At 26.6% G+C, this 18,739-nt stretch overlaps 1 pseudogene across 1 annotated transcript; it reads left to right on the top strand.

Annotated features, from left to right (window-relative positions):
• The first annotated feature begins 12,640 nt into the window (after positions 1-12,640).
• On the top strand, positions 12,641-15,540 carry LOC149511080 (UPF0481 protein At3g47200-like; annotated as a pseudogene). The gene is made up of 2 exons (XR_016334755.1): positions 12,641-12,870; positions 13,535-15,540. The product of XR_016334755.1 is annotated as a UPF0481 protein At3g47200-like (transcript).
• Positions 15,541-18,739: the final 3,199 nt, after the last annotated feature.

Raw genomic sequence — 18,739 nt, 5'->3', positions numbered from 1 at the left:
TCAAGTTTATTTAGCTTTAATGTTTTGTCATTTCAAAATAAAGATCAATTCAAGGTTAACAATCTCCCCTTTTTTGATACGACAAAACTTAAAGATAAATTTGCTTGATGAAAAACTTTCTTTGAAACATTTAGGATTTTGAAAAAATATTTTGGAAAACTCCCCCTTAAACAATGCATGGCAAAACTCCCCCTTAATTTGTGCATCCTAATCCAATGGCAAAACTCACCCTCAATTTATGCATCCTAATCCAACACAACTTAACAAACATATGCTAGTCAAATATATGAAATAAGCACAATCAAACATATGCATGTCAAGCACAAGCAAATTTGTCTATATGATATTTCTCCCCCTTTTTGTCATAGCGGCATGAGCATATTAATAAGCAAATAAACACAAAGAGGCATCATTAACAAATATATTCATAAAATATTTCTCCTTCCTTTTGTTTATGCTCTTTATACCAAATGTTTAAGCTCATATATTAATTGCAATAAGCATACAAAAAGAAATATCTCTAAACTCTCTCCTCTTTTTCATCATTTCAAAAGAAAGAGAGATCAATTCAAGGCATAAGATAAAATGCTTGATACCAATAATATCAAGAGTATTTTGAATGCATGTAATCAAGTGTAATATGCACAATGAAGTTCACATACATGTATTCAAATACAAAAGTATAAGTGTATCCAAATTTGGCATTTTAGCACAAGTCATCAAATTTACTACATGAAATTTATAAGCAAAGGATAATGAATGATATGCAATCTACTCATAAATAATGTTATCATAAGATGTGCTTAGAACCTAAAACATCAATAGCAATTAAGCATAAATTCAAACACATGCATACAAGCTCATACCAATTGTTATGGATACCAATTGTTAAAGATATGTTTCATAGAGCATATCAATTATTATCACAAAACAAATCAAGCAAAATTGTATTCTAGGATTTCTCCTTCTTTTCAAAATAAAGATTAATCAATTTAAGGTACACATAATTTTGCATGAAAGGTACAAACTACATCAAGGATAGGCACATAAATAGGCATTTTTGAAAGTTCAAAAAATCTTTAGCAATTTTGATACCAATTGTTACCAATTATTAGTAATTTTATTCAACAACTTTCATAGAGCATACTTCAAGCATATGAGAGATTCATTCAATACATGCATAATAGTAATCTTTCATAAGCTATCATATCCAAATAAGAACCCAAAAACTCATATGGATTTAAGAAAGCATGAATACTAATGAGCAATAAGGTTCGATTATCATCATGTTATTACAAAGATTATATAAGCATGATTTTTCAAACATAATGAGCACATATGTTATAGCAAAGAAATAATGAAAGCGTAATTATTCAAATATATTTCAAATTATTTCTATGCATAGCCATCAAACCTATACAAGTATTCAATCATATATTTCAATCAAAATCATACAAGCATATGCAAAATATATAAGCAATATACCTAATTAAAAAAAATGCAAGCATTTAGGCATAATTTGGTACTTGCCATCTCAAAGATCTCAATCAATGAACATGTATATAAATTTCAGAATTTATAATAAATTACTATTATAAATTTCATAGTTCATAGTCCATGAGTCAAGGAATCAATATATTTAACTCATATTCATGTTCAAAGATTCAAACAAATATTCATGCAATAAAAACTAGTAATCAAAGCATTCAAGAACTAGGCATGAATATCAATGAAAGTGAGTTAATCAATCCAAGCTTTAAAAAAAAAAAAAACTAGAACAATATCTACCAAGTGCCTTGGTGATTAATTTGTGCAATGTGTTCATATCTTCAACCACAAAATCATATATTTGCACATATTAAAGCAAGCATGTATATGTATTCAAACTCATACATTATATCATAAAGTTGATACATTTACCTTCATTCATGTCAAGCTTTGTTTTTGTGCTCATTTGGCTTTGAATTCTTCAGTCCACTTCATTTGAGCAAAACTAAGCTTGATTGATAATGATGACATGCTTTGCTTGCTATACTTGAAATTCCAAAAATGTAGGCTCATTTATGCTCATTTCAAGTTCTCCTAGTATAGACTTAGAAAAATTTCTTGACAAAGGATTTTCATTAGAAGCACCAAGAAAATCAATTGATAAAAATTATACCAATTGTTAGAAAACAATTCCATATTCTAAGTCATTATAGGCAAGAGAAATTTTATTCACTAAGCATAAGTTGCCAATTGCAAGGGAGATATATACTTAAGCTAGAGGCCATATATCAATTTAAACAAGAATGGCACTAAAGCAAAAGTTCTCATGTAATGTGAAAAAAATCAATCCTTTTAGATTATTCATGAACACAAAATAGACATATTCAATATTCATATATATATTCAATAAGTCACCAAAGAATATGCCAAAATAAGTTTTAGGCCATGTAAAAACAAAAAACTCAAGGAAGACATATTTTTAAAAAATTCAAGAAAATTTTAGCACAAAAGCATAAATATGTCTACACAAATTATAGGCCAAAATCAATAATGACTTAAGCTAAAAATAAGCATCATAAGAAATTCATTTACTTAAGTCATGTTGCAACCATGTCAAGTCAAGAAAAATCACATTTATCACTTGACAAGAATAATAGATGAACCAATAACACATCATTTACAAGCAAGTAGTTCATCCTATTCAAAATTACAAATCAAGAGATATATCAATAGAGCACAAGATCCAAAATATTTCACCAAATTAATAAAATATTTAAGCACAAAAATAAGCATATTTCACAAATGTGTTTCACAAATTAAAAAAAATAGACAATTTAAGCACTTTCAAATTACAAGTATTGAGGTCAAATTGAATCAATCATCATATGAGCACATATTTTGATAAAAAATATAGATGAACAAAGAATCAATTTATATATATCACTTAAGCACAATATGTTCATCAATTCTCAAATCAAGAGTTATAACATTTTAGAATATAACAATCAAGTTTAAAAAAATATTTAACAAGATCCAAGCACTATAAACAAATTGAGCAATTTTTAAACATCGTGGTCATTCATGCTAAAATCGTTCAAACAAATATATTTATGCAAAATAAATGCATGTTCAATTCAAGCTTACATTTTTTCAAGTAAAATTGGTATATTCAAGATATATCAATAAAGCATATACCAATATCCATTAAGGATCCAAATTTCATTAAAAATAGGTAATCAAATTCAAATCTTCTTCAAATAAAAGTTTAGAGGTTACCCATCTCTATTGTGTGTCTAGAGTATTCAATTTTCAATCTCACATTGTAGTTCCTTGCTCTAGCACACCTACAAGAGACAATCTCATTTGATTTTTGGTACCCAAATTGCTTTGGGTCCTTGAGAGTTAGTTACCAAGTCTCTTGTTCCTTTAGGAATCCATACTTGCCTAATTCTAAATGGGACTTTTCTTCTAATAGGACAAGTATGTATAGTATGACCATGAAAATTACAAAAATTGCATTTAATCATTTTACTACTTAAACTCCTGTTTTTCATTCATCAAAACTTCAAATTTCTTTGTCAATTCTAAATTCTCTTTTTCCAGCATTTCATTTCTCTTTTGACAAGCTTCAAAATTTATTTTCAATTTATCATTTTTCTTTTCCAAATCATTCTTTGAATTCATTAACAATTCATTTTCAACTTTTAATTTTGAAATCATTTTCTTATGTTTCAAATGCATATTTTCAAACTCAATTGCTAAATCATTGTAAGCATCTTCTAACTCATCAAAAGTATAAGAATTTGAATCACAAGAGTTAGAGGTTACCTTTGATTCCTCAATGACCATGAGACATGATGGATGTTGGTTGAAAATTTATCTTTCATGTAGCTCATCCAACTTTTTCCATATCTCATTTGAGGTTGAGCATTTTGAGACCAAGCTGAAGTTGTAATCATCTAAAGCTCCATAGAGAATACACTTGAGCTTTGCATCATCCATCACTTGCCTTATGTATTTTGCATCATTTAAAGGAGTTTCAAGCCCTTTTTTAATTACATTCCAAGCTCTAAAATCTTGGGTCATAATGAACACCTTTATCCTCTTTTTCCATTCACAAAATTCAAATTTATCCACCATAGGAGCTTTGAGGACTTTCTCACCATCTTGAAACTAAAATTGAGCCATATGATCTTTTCTCAAGGTGGTTAAGCCTACAAAAAGAGATCAAAGCTCTTATACCAATTGTTAGCTCAAAGATTTGGAATAAACCAAGAGAGGGATGAATTGGTTTTAATGAAGTTTTCAAAAATAATATTCAATAAGCATAAATTTTAATAATTGAAAGTAAATAAGAGATAGAGATAGAGAATATAACACCGCAATTTATAGAGGTTCGGTCCTTCCTTAAGCACCTACGTCCTCTCTCTTAGTCTCTCTTGCCAATGAATTTAATCCACTATGAGTGTTGAAGATTACAACTAAGTTTTTCTAAGCTTTAGAAACTCAACACAATATACTTTTGAAGGTTATCCTCCCCTTTAAACTTGCAAACTCATAAAATAGAAAAATGAAGTATTTTTCAAACTCTAAGAACCTCTCAAAGGTTAGGTGTTTGTTAATTTGAAGTACACAATGGTATAGACAAGAGAATGATGAATGAACAACAAAAATAATTTGGATACAATAAATACAAAGATATAGACTTTGAAGCTCTAAAAACTCTTGATTATTTGAGGGAATAAAAATATTGTTTGTTAGCTCTTGCTCTCTTGATTCCTCAGTCTTCTTGGTGTGTTGGAGTGTCCCCTTTATAGAAAAATTGATGAACTAGCCATTGGAGAAGCTTGGAGTGAAGAAATGCCTGTTGAAAGCACCAAAAAGTAGCCGTTGGAGTTCTTGCACCCAGAACCAATCAATCCATTGCTTGAAGGGATCGATTGGTTCACGTTGGAGAAGGCACAGATTTGTACCTAAAAAGCTTTACCCGATCGATCCCTTACTTGAGAGGATCAATCTGTTCTTTAGGTGATCGATCCCCTATATGGGGGGATTGATCCCTTTTTTGAATTTTCGGATTTGGGGAGTATTCTATTTGAACAACTGATTGATCACTTTAAGAGGGGATCGATCCCTTATGTGGAGGATTGATCCCTTTTCTGAAAAATTTAGGGAAGTGATGATTCTGTATGAAAAAGTGATCAATCCCTTCTAGAGGGGATCAATCTTGTCTAGTTGGTTGGTAGTTTCATGTTCTGCACTCTACTTACTAATTTAATTATATCTTGAGTTACACAAATCCAAATTACAAACTGTTTAAAGATTTAGAAACTAGACTTAAAGGGCTTTCTATCCATGTAAAGTTCATCACCTAATTCACTGTGTACAAATTATAGTGAATTTTCAAATCTACCATTTATGCAATTTTCTGGATAACTGCAGTGTGTCTAGTAAAAATTCAAAATCTTTCTTTAGAAAATTTGGATTTTCATTTTATTTGATCCATTAGAAAGTGGACTCAAAGAGCTTTCCAACCATATAAAATTCAAATATTAAAGCCTTGTGAATTTATACAAAAAAATACAATAAATTCAATATTGGAAAACTTTGTTCTTATAAAACAACTTTCCTAAGTTAATCTATTTCCCAAAACAAATATTATCAAAATTTGTATTAAGTCCAAAATGAATAAGTTCACTTTAAAAACAATAATTGGACTTTCATTTAAGCTCAAATAAATAATCTTTAAAGGTATATTTGGTTTGAGAAATATGACACCAAGAAAGGTTTGTTTAAACTTTGAAAATCATATTATTTATTTAGTACCAAAATATAAAACTTAAGAACATATACTAAATAAATTTTTTTCAAAATCTTGATCAAGTTTATTTAGCTTTAATGTTTTATTATTTCAAAATAAGAATCAATTCAAGGTTAACAAGCTTGATTTTACAAACCAAACACAAAAGTTTTTAGAGGTGTATTGCGATTAAAAAACACTTTGGAAGCTAAAATTAATTTTTAAAATTTATTATTATATATGTATATTGGATTTTTTTTTATAGTAATACACAAATAAAATTTTGATTATTACTATATTATTAGTGATTTATTATTAAGTTATTAATAAATTACTTTTAAATTATCAATGATTTATCAGTAAATTATTATATTTTTACTATTATATTATCATTAATTTACTACTTAACTTTTAAGTATTTTCTATAAAATTATTAACGATTTACTACTATATTATCAAATTTTTTTATACTAAGGCAAGTATCAAAACTAAATTAAATAAATATATACAATATATTTTAAGTCAATATTTTTTAGATATTCTTTACATTTTTTGGTTCATGATATAATAGTATATATTAATATAAGTTTTATTGATGATTTTATTGAGTTATTAGTGTATGTACGTATTTTCATTCCTCTTAATTAAATACAACTGCATATAAAATATTGAAATTTGAAGTGCTTTATCAATGAAAGTAATAAACTTTATTTTATGTTTTAATCTTTATATATATATATAATTTTTGGTAAAAATTTTGCTATATATATGATAAAAGTAAGGAGAAAACATTTAGCAAATAAAATTTATAAACATAAACAGACAATAATTTTAAAAAATATTATATTCATAATAATTATATTCATATTTTCTTTCAAAAATATTTTTTAGTAAATGAAAATATAATATATTCCCCATTGTTACTTCATTCTTATTATCATATTAAAAAATTACTTTCTTGATATTTTAATGTCTACCAACTTCTTTATTTGAAAAAAATAAAAAATATTTTAAGAGTCATAATAACCCAAATAATATTTAACTCTATCTTATTTTTTTTAAATAAGTATGAACTATAATATTTCTTTTAAATAAAATGTCTGAGTTATTTCTTTCAACTTATATAATTGTAATTTGATAAGTCAATAAATTATTATAAATTCAATTATCTAAATTAACGTTTTTTTTCAATAGCAATTTCAAAATCCTTAAAAAAATATATATATCATTGAATCTCTGCAAAACTTGGGTAAAAAGATTTTCTTTTAAATTATCATTAGTGTCTCCATAACTTTTGCACATCAATTTTTGCTATGTTGTATTTTCATTTTACTTTAAAGTTTATTATCATGTCATAAAAGTATAGCTAAAAATAATATAAATTAATCAATTCAATTTAAAATAATTCAAAACTTAGATTAAGTATAAATAAAATTGTTATTTATTTTAAATTTTAATTTAATTAAAAATTAATATAATATATTTGATTATAAAAATGAACTAATTTGACTTGATTTTGAATTGATTTTAAAAAATCAATAACTTAATAGTTATTGAATATAATCAAAATTTGAATTGAAATAATAATCAATTCAAAATTCAAAATTTCTTTTTCAACTTTTGTAACAATTAAAAAAAATTTATTTAAACTTTTTTCCTTCATCTTAAATGTCTCATTTTTATTGCCTTTGTGATTTAATTACTTAATTAATTTTTAAGACTATTTCTAAATTGAATTTGCAATTATAAGTGATTCATAATATTATTAGTATCTTATTATTTTTATTTGAATTTATAATGATTTGACTTCAATTTTTAAATAAAAATAAATATGCATTAATTATTGAGTGGTACATAAATAAATAATTAAGTATACTACTAATAAAAGTAAATGATAAATTACTACTTAACTTAATTGATCGTTTACTTTAAATTTAAAACTCTATTGAAAATTTAAAAAAGTTAAAATTCAAAATGATTAAAATATTTAATACATAATTAAATAAAGATTTATCAAATAAATTTTATTAATTAATTTTCTCAAATTACTTTTAAATTTAATTAAATTATAATTTATAATAATATTTTTATATTAAAATATAATAGTGATAATTAATTTAATAAATTTCAATACTTTTAAATAAATATTACTTAATATGATAACTTTAAAATTTTTAATACAATATTTAATAATCTTTAATTGATATAATAAAGAAAACAAAATATACAATCTTAAAAAAAATTGAAATTAATACATTTATCTATTTTTTATTAAAATATTATTTGTCGGAGAAGATAGATCTTCCGCTATTTACATGACTTAAAAACAATTTATATAATTGAGAAAAATCAAATCAGAAATTAGTCAAAAGTTACCGGCTATGTGGGATCCACAGACACCAACGCGCAAGACGCTGGTCTGACTGGACACATAACGGGAATCAACGGTGAATGGAGATGATTGTACACGTGTTACAGATATGTAGATAGCTGGAGATGACGGACGGGGGAGGGAGGTAGGGGCCTTTGTTTGTTGTCGTTTTGCGTGACGTGTAAATTCTACGTAGTTGTGTATAGAAAAAGAAAATATGGTGGGGACTTCGGAATGGAAATGTGAACGTGAGATAACAATGAAAATATAAAAAGAAGTGAAAGGTTGGTTTTACTTTTTGGGCTTTTGATTTTCTTTGTCTGTTTTGAATTGTTGAGGATAACAAAGTTAAAGAAACATGGCCAAGGGGATTTTTGAATATTTTGATAATTTTAAGCACAGTGAAAGGAAAGAACTGCGTCGTCTGTGGTTTTTGCACTATCTTTTTATAAAGAAAAAGTGTAAACTTTGATATTTGGGCACTCTTCATTGCTGCCGGAAGGGTCCCTCCGATCAGAGTAAAAGGCTTGTGAATGGTGACAATGACATGTTTTGATGAGTATATAAAAAGTCAGTCTCATTGAAAGAATGTCGATATCACAGGTGTTTCAGAATTAGTAGACCACATTATCCCGTTCAATAATAATAATAGAGGTCTCAGGTCAGAAGAATCAATCAGTTCATACACCATATCTACTCTATTTCATTATATATGGAAACACAAGCTGCATCTCTTTTTTTTTTTTTTTTTTTTTTTCAATTGCAAAAAGCGTGCTTTTGTTAGGAGAATCAATTTTTTTCCTTTTGATTTTTAAAATATAAATTCAAATTCAGCTCTTCCAGCAAAGATGACAAAAATTTGTCTACTCATTACTGAATTAAATATTTCAAATGCCAATTTTTTAATCTAACTATGATGCCCATTCATCTAACTGAATAGTAAAATCGATTATATGATAGTAAATTGAAAGTTAGGGATAAGTTTTATATATTATTATTGATAATATATAACAGATTTGCTTATTATATTTAAGATTCTATCATGAGAAATTGGTATATGATTAAAGAAATTTTGCTTTTGTTTGATATGTACATGTGCACAATAATCTATATAAGTTTATGTGAAGGAATTATTTTGTATGATGAAATACATATGTAAAGGCCATGTTCAATTGTAATGCCATGAAAATCTTTGTAATGTTAAAGATATAAAGAATATATCCATTCTTGTGAGTTGTGACTATATATATATATATATATATATATATAAGTAACTATTAAAATTTTCATGTCGGTTATAACAAATATAATGAATGTACAAAACTAATCAACAGTGTTAAATTCATTTTATACTTCCATGGGTTATCTCATTTTATGGTTTATGATGTGAATTATATGGCAATGAATTGAAACAACCATAAGCCTAGAATTGACTATTGAGAACTAGTTATTTACATATTTGTAAGACCATAATTATTTAAAGCAAAATAAAATTCTCAAGAATTGCGCATTAATTTTTTTTTCTTTATTGAAATTGTAGATCTTCATTGAAAGAATTGAGTACATGTGCTATTGTCATAAGTTCATATTTTATTCCATACTTGTACTTGATTGATCTAGAGAAGAATGCATGATTCATAGTAATTAATTTATATATTGTTTCAATGCTTATATCTTATTGATTAAATACTTTTATTTATGTTATGCAAGAAATAAAACATATCATTTACTTCAATTTCATTGAAGAAGTTATATGATTCTTGAATAAGTATGGAATTAAAAAAAATATATTAACCATGAAAATGAATAAAAGATAATCACACATTTTTAAGAGTGGTTTGTAGTCAATGTTACCAAAAGGTTAAAAGGAATCGTAATCTAACCCATTTCATTATTTGACATGTGAACTCATGATTGGACTATTTTACAAATTTTATTATCAATTAAGAAATAGTTTTCATTATTTGACAAGTGAACTCATGATGGGACTATTTTACAAATTTTATGTGAACTCATGATGGGACTATTTTATAAATTTTATTATCAATTAAGAAATAGTTTTCATTATTTGACATGTGAACTCATGATTGGATTACTTTACAAATTTTATTATCAATTAAGAAATAGTTTTCATTATTTGACATGTGAACTCATGATTGGTCTATTTTACAAATTTTATTATCAATTAAGAAATAGTTTTCATAGAAATGAATTTATATCATATATTATTTGTCTGACAAAATTTTTTAGTCAAAGGCAGAATAGTGGAAATGGAACAGTATAGGCTTTCATAACTAAGCACACTATTTTGATATGAAAATAAATTTTCTATAAAAACTGTCTTACTTGATTGTTAGTCATGAGTTTGGCCAAAAACATTTTTTTGAAGATAACAATATAATTAATTATTGTATTTGAACATATTTATTTGATTATTGTGAGCCATAACGTATATGATTGAATTGGTAAATATAGTTTGAACGAGATAATATATGGGTAAAAGAGAATTATAGTATATATGGGTAAAAGATGTTGTAGTATTTATATAAAGTTTGTCCTTCATTTCAATCTTAGGACTAAGTCTCATGATTTCTTTTCCAATATTTATATAGTCCCCCTCATCGACAATGTGATCCAAAGTTGAAATCCAATGTAAGAAGTGAAAAAACCTCTAAACACCCCACTGTTATAAATTTAGTGGAATTTCACATCCAACAAAAACTAAAAAAAAAAAGAAGACTTCTTCTAAATGAATAGTGAAATTGATGCTATGGCAGCAAATTTAAAGTTAGAGATAAATTTTATATATTGTTATTGATAATATATAACAGATTTGCTTATTATATTTAAGATTCTATCATAAAAAATTGGTATATGACTAAAGAAATTTCGCTTTTGTTTAATAAGCATGTTTGTACAATAATCTATTTAAGTTTATGCTAGAAAACTACATTGTGTGATGAGATACACATGTAAAGGGCACGTTCAATTGTAATGCCATGAAAATCTTTGTAATGTCAAAGATATAAAGAATATATTCATTATTGTGAGTTCTAACAATAAATAAATAAATATATATAAGTAACTATTAAGTTTTTCATGTATTTTAGAACAAATACAATGAATGAAAAAAATTACTCAGCAGTGTTAAATTCATTTTATACTTCCATGGGTTATCTCATTTGATGGTTTAAATACACATTATGTGAATTATATGGAAAATAAATGAAACAAACATAAGCCTAGAATTGAACATGGAGTACTTGCTGGTTTTATATTTGTAAGACCATGATTATTTAAATCAAAATAAATTCTCAAGAATTGCTTCCAGGCATTAAAATTTTTTTTGAAATTGTAGATCTTCATTGAAAGAATTAGGTGCGCGTGCTATTGTCATAAGTTCATATTTTATTCCATACTTGTATTTGATTGATCTAGGGAAGAAAGCATGACTCATAGTAATTAGTTTATGTATTGTTTCAATGTTTATATCTTATTGATTAAATACTTTATTTGTCTTATGCAAGAAATAAAACCTATCATTTACTTCAATTTCACTGAAGAAGTTATATGATTCTTGAATAAGCATGGAACTTGACAATAAAAACAAAAAAACTATTAACCATGAAAATGAATAAAAGATAACACATTTTCAATAGAGGTTTGTAGTCTATGTTCCTAAAAGGTTAAAAGGAATCGTGATCTAACCCGTTTCATTATTTGACACGTGAACTCATGATTGGACTATTTTATAAATTTTATTATCAATTAAGAAATAGTTTTGACTAGAAATGAATTTTTATCATATATTATTTGAATGAAAAAATTTTCTAGTCAAAGGCAGAATAGTGGAAACGGAAGAGTATAGGTTTTCATAACTAAGCGCACTATTTTGATATAAAAATAAATTTTCTATTAAAAATGTGTTACTTGGTTGTTAGTCATGAGTTTAGCTAAAAAAGAAAGTTTTGAAGTTAACAATGTGATTAATTATTGTATTGTAGCATGTTTGGTTTTATTATTGTGGGTCATAACGTATATGACTGAATTGGTAGATATAATTTGAACCACATAATATATGGGTAAAAAGAAATTATCTCTTTCTAAATAAAAAAGTAAAGGAATAGTCTATGACAAAGACACAAGCAATATAAACAAATTAATAAAGTAATTTTAATAAAGTAACTTTATTAAAATGGATGAAATCTACTTTATTAAAGTAATTTTAATAAAATTGGCATAAAATTAATGTTGACACAAAATTGACTTGAGATAACCAGTTCATCTTGATGCTAGAGTTAATATCGGTGTAGAGGCATATGTTATCATCTTTTGGAGAAAATAAACTTACACATTGAACAAAGCATACATAATTATATATATATATATATATATATATATATACATATATATATTGGACTGAAATATGAAAAATTTTTATTCTCCAAAAAGACCAAGTTGCGTCCAGAGTGACCAGGTCAATACATTATTGCATGTTTTGTAACTATCATTCAGCTACTGACCATCCGGTAACAGCTAATCATATTTGTTGAAAATTCATTGCTTTGATACAGGAAATTTGAGCCAGAAGAATGCCTTTATAAAGTCCATAATTTCCATTTCTTATACAAATTTTTTGTAGCAATTTGCAACTTCCAACAAAGAAACCAAGTGAAACACGTTTGCAGCCATGGCTGGGCACTCTGAACAAGTAAGTATCTCGTATCTTTAAATCTAAAAATTACAACTGATCATGCCTGTCTCATTAATATAGGTTTTTTCTGTTAAACCGTAATTTAAAATTCAGAAAATTAAAGATGGTAAATGAGCTGAAATTCTCAGATGGGTTGAATTGATCTTCACTCATCTTTTAGCCAAAAGGCGGAAAAAAGTATTGGATCATTTCATTTACAAATTATTAAAATTTTTAACAAAAGTACTTTGTTATTTAAATAGTTTGTTAGATGATTTTATTTAATTAATTTGTTAAATATGAAAAATTAAAATTTTAAAATATAATTTAATTTAAAATTTTTTTATTATTTGATTAATTAAAAAATTGACCAAATTAAAATTGGCCAGTTAAATTTTCAAAATTAATAAATAAGTTAGGTTAACAAAAATAAAATAAAATAATTTGATTAATTCAGTTTTAAATAATTCAATTAACAATTAATCAAAACAGCTGAATGAATACTCTTAATTTAAGTATTACTAATCGTTAATAATAATATAATTTATGAGAATAGAGAGGAGAAAAATAACAAGATTTTTGAAAAATCAAATACAAAAGTGACAAATAACTAATATTTTAGTTTAGGTATGCTATGAATACTTTGTAATTTTTTTGTAACATAGTTTTATGCAATTTACAGGTGGAACTACTGGCAGACCCCGTTTCCATTATTGACATAGGCAAAATGCTTAAGAGTTTGTCAGAAAAATCATCTGAGCCTTGCATTTCCAAAGTACCTAATTTTCTTCGTCTGGTAAACGAGAAGGCGTACGAACCAAAAGTAATTTCAATTGGTCCATATCACCAGGGTAAGGATCACTTAGTAGCAATGGAAGAGCGAGTCGCTTTCTTCAAATGCTTCTGGAAGAAATAAAAGAGAATGGTGTTTCAGTATGTGTGATGAAAATGAGAGAATTAGAAGATCAAGCTCGCAAATACTATGCAAAACCTGTAAGTGATCTTGGCTCAGATGATTTCGTTGAAATGTTGCTCCTTGATGGTGTCTTTATTGTCCAGATAATTCGCTTGTATTTAAACAAGTTTCCAAAAAATTTGTGGGATGTGGTAGGTTGTAAAAGCGATTGTTTATGTCGTGCTTTATGTCATGACATGTTATTAGTTGAAAATCAACTTCCCTTCTTTGTCCTTTGGGAGTTATTTTGTATAATTGAGAGTAGTGGGGCTGATCAAGATATGATCTTCAAGGAAGCAATTTATCAGATGTTTGGCGATATAGTACCAGGCAAAAGGCGCCCAAGAGACGATCTAACGTCCTTGAGTATATCAGATATCAAGCATTTACTCGACTTCGCGCATCGCTACTGCTTTCATCCTTCAACTTCCGTAATGAAGGCCCGTAAAATGAACCCCAGAGACAATAATTCAACTTCAGAAATGAAGGACCCTGAAGAGAACCCCAGAGACGATGATTCAACTCCATTTCTGGAGGACTGTGAAGAGAACCCCAGAGACGATGATTCAATTCCAGAAATCGAGGAGCGTGAAGAGAATCCTACAGATCGGAATTGCTTTTGGTCACATATCAAGCATTTACTCGACTTAATGTATCACTGTTGCTGTCATCCTTCAACATCACAAAAAAATAATGAATTGAATTTCATACGTTGTGCCACAGAGCTCAGAGAGGCTGGGATCAAATTCAAATTGATCGATGGAGAAACTAATACCATGTTCGATATAAAGTTTGAAAATGGGACTCTACAAATCCCTGAAATTATAATAGAAGACTATACGGAACCTTTCCTCCGAAATCTCATTGAGTATGAGCAGCTGTTCCTAGCAGACAGAGATCTCCACCATGCCACCGATTATATGGTTTTTATGGACAACCTTATTGACTCTCCAAACGATGTGGAAATACTTTGCCAACATGAAATTATTAAGAACATGTTAGGTGATAACAAAGCAGTTGCCACTATGATTAATGGTCTTGGTGTCTTTACCATCGAGTCCCCCAGCTTCTATTACACTGAAGTATTCAACAAGGTAAACAAGCATTGCAGTGGACGTTGGAGGAGCTGGATGGCGAACTTGAACCACAACTACTTTAACAGTCCATGGGCAATCATTTCCTTTTTGGCGGCTGCTCTGATCCTTCTACTTACACTGCTGCAAACTGTATTTTCAGTTCTCTCTTATGCTCAATGAATTCCCACTCTCTAATGTGTTCTCTTGTTATTAATTTCTTAACCACGGAATTGCTACTCCAAGTGGAAACTGGGAGCATTTAAAGGAACTACTAGGCCTTGAGAAAGTCAGATACTTGCCTTCAAGGAGATCAGCAGGCTAGCATTTGGATCCATTCATCGGAAGCATTAGTTATATAAACGATGGGTTCCATGAACTTGTTTAGGCCGGGTTTGGGTTTTGCTTGAGGTCCAAGCCAAGTCGACTCAGGTCAAAATAATTGATTTTAATATTTTATTTACAGACAAAAATATAGTTTGAAAAAAACTTCCATTGATTCATCCAACTGGGAAACTGTAATTCCAACATTAGATTTGATCCTTTTAAAGAGATAACAATCACTAAATAAGTCTGAACTGTTTACTCAAAAATCCGATTTATGGTAATAATAATAACAACAGAAAACTCTAACTCGTTGGAACAGGAGACAAAAAGGGAAAAGTGGAATGCTTGGCTTAATCTTATCGATAAACATTAATCAATAATTAAATGTTTCATTATATAGTGTACCTAGGATTCAATTCTATGAATGTTATTGATTATATATAGTTCTTACTATCACACTCTTAATTTTTTTTATTTAAAATTAAGATCACTGTATACAATGTAATCAAACTTTTTATGTCTAGCCTGATAATTAATTGTTCAAACCTTTATTGGAGTGGCAAGAATTCTGATTTGAGTTATTTTGAATTCAAATTATTACAGATATTGAATTATTTTAAATTTAGCGTCGATAGATTGAACTACTTCGAAATCACTTTTGATATTTTAAAATTCATGTTACCACAAGATGATTTATATTTTGAGAAATTTAAGATTGTACTCTTTTTTATTCTTCTATGTTTTACCTATAATTATTACTAGCTATATTAATCTTACTTTTGCATGAATATTACGTATTAAATTACTTTTAAAATATCAATTTTATGGACTTCCAATATCACATTGATTAGATAATATTTTCATGTATTTCTAAAAAACAAACCTTAAAATATAAATCATATTAAAAATAGTAAAATATCATTAAGATAAAGAATATTTTGTTTTTCGCAATAATAAAATATTAAATTTAATAAATAAATGCATAGGTTTTGAATTTAATTAATAGTAAGAAATATATCTTTATTATTAGTATTCTAATATATATAATTTTTCGCAATATATATATGTCTGTAAGTTTGTTGTATACACACTCGATATAATTGGACTTTGAAATTGCAACAAAAATCATAAATTGGCTTTAAAACCACTGGCAAGAAAAAAAAAAAAAACAAATCACGTAATCGGGTCAAGAAGTTAGCAGCTTATAAGTTTAAAAGTGTGCGGTGTAGAAGCCAACCATTATTGAACAAGTTAATATTCGATATAGCGATGGTATATAAATATTATATATTGATCATACTATAAGATTTTATTAATAAATAAAATTAAAAATAATTATTTTTTAAATATAAATATTAATAAATTTATTTAAATTTAATTAATTACTAAAATAATTTATTTTAAAAATATAATTATTTTTTAATTTTATTTATTAATATATCACCGGATAATTCATTAACTGTGTATATACAGCATCATTGCATCAAATATTAACCCTATTGAGCCAAGACAATACGGGAAAGGTGGAAAGCTTTGTGAGGATAAATTTGGTTAACGAAGACGAAGGGAGTAAGGAGCGGCAACTGTATAAAACAGGCGCTGTCCTTAGGCTCCATAAATCATTTACTGTCACTCACTCAGAGGTAAGAGAAATACAGATACTTTTTTTTTTTGGGTAACTTAAATTCAGGATAGATAGGTTAACTATTAAATATAAATATTTGAACATAATTAAATAATTATAATTCTTTCATTTGTAATTATTATAAATAAATTAACATTTTTGTTCAAAATATAATTATTTAAAATATAAATAATTAATATAAATATTAAATTTATTTATTAAAATAAAAAATTTTTATCCAACCTGTAATGTACAACATTTTAAATTATTAACAGCAAAAAGCTAAAGAAATTGTATAAGAAATGGAAATTATGGACTCTATACAGGCATTCTTCTAGCTCAAATGTCCTGTCTAAGGCATCAAAGCAAAGAATTTTTAACAAATACAGTTGGCTGTTTGCGGATGGCTAGTAGTTGAATAATAATTACAAAACAAGCAATAATGCAATTGACCTTTTCACTCAGTCCACAACTTGGGTCCTTTTTTGGGTACAAAAAATTTTAGACCACACAACGAACAGATAATTCCCTTTCATCCCATAAATTCTATTCATTTTCTGACGTAAATTTTAGATTTTTTTACAAAAGAATTCCAACGTAAAATAAAAAAAAAATTGAAGATATAAAAATTTTAATTTTAATTTTATTAGATGCTATCTCTTAAACGAATGATTGAACCTTGCAATCTTCTATTCCAGAATATCAATCTCCAATCAAGTATGCATTACTTGTTATCCAATATCCATCTTTAGATCCCAAATTACTGACCCATGTCAGAGTCTCTTTTTAGCAACCCTACACAATTTTTTCTGCAGGCTGTTCTGCTCAATAATGAAATAAGGAAAGACAAAATAAAAAAGAATGATTGAAGGAGTAATCCTTGTATTAGGTGCAAGGTATTTCCATTTTGCAAGCTGGCAGAATGAACTATTATCTTTATAAAAAAAATTGTGAAAATATGTATATACCATTTCGAAGTCAGTTGTTTCGCATGTTCTATCGTCCCACTAAAATGATGAATTAGCGATAATTTTGTTCTATCATCCCATTACAAAAAAAATGATAAATGAGTGATAATTTTATAATGATCTTTTATTTATAAATACAGTTAGTTTTTATGTTTTTATAAAACTTAAGATATTTATAAACATGTATATAAACGACACTTTGAATGATATTTTTAACAAACGTTGTAAATCTTTTAGTGACATTAAACGTCACTAAAAATCTAAATTCTTGTAATATTCATTTACAATCCAATGGTTCAATCAAAATTGTCTGATCTAGTTTAGTATTAAAGTTACGATTTAAAAAAGTTTAATTTAAAAAGTGTATTTAAAAGTGTGATTAAAAATGTAATTTAAAACTTTTAAGTATTTAATATTACTATGAAAAAATATTGTTTGTGTATTAAAATATTTAAAATATATATATATATAAAATAATAAAACTTTAAAATTATAGAAATAAAAAATAATTGTACCTTTCAAAGTAATTTTCAACCGCAACAGACCTCTAAAAGCTTTTGCTTTTGATTTGTAAAACCAAGCTTTTTGACCGCAAAGCTTAAATTTTTTATTCTGTTCAATATGGAGGTTGTAGACATTCAATTTAGTTCAAGTCTGGATTAATTGGATCTGGTTCAAATGAGTACTATGGGTTTATTTTTTTTTAATTTAATTTAATTTAATTTTTCATTATTATTATTATTATTATTATTATTATTATTATTATTATTATTATTATTTATCTATTAATATTTTTTTATTTATCTAATTATTTTCTTTTAGATATCTATTAATATATTTATCTATTATTTTATTTTTATTTTTATATTTTTTTGGGCTGAGATTAGGATTATGATTAAAAATTGGAATGAATTTGACTATGATTTGAGAGCTGACAGAG

This window comes from Durio zibethinus, chromosome 27 (genome assembly GCF_047325235.1).
Source record: "Durio zibethinus cultivar Kanyao isolate XHJ-2024 chromosome 27, ASM4732523v1, whole genome shotgun sequence".
In the NCBI taxonomy this organism is placed as follows: domain Eukaryota; kingdom Viridiplantae; phylum Streptophyta; class Magnoliopsida; order Malvales; family Malvaceae; genus Durio; species Durio zibethinus.
This window is presented reverse-complemented; position numbering and strand designations above follow the sequence as displayed.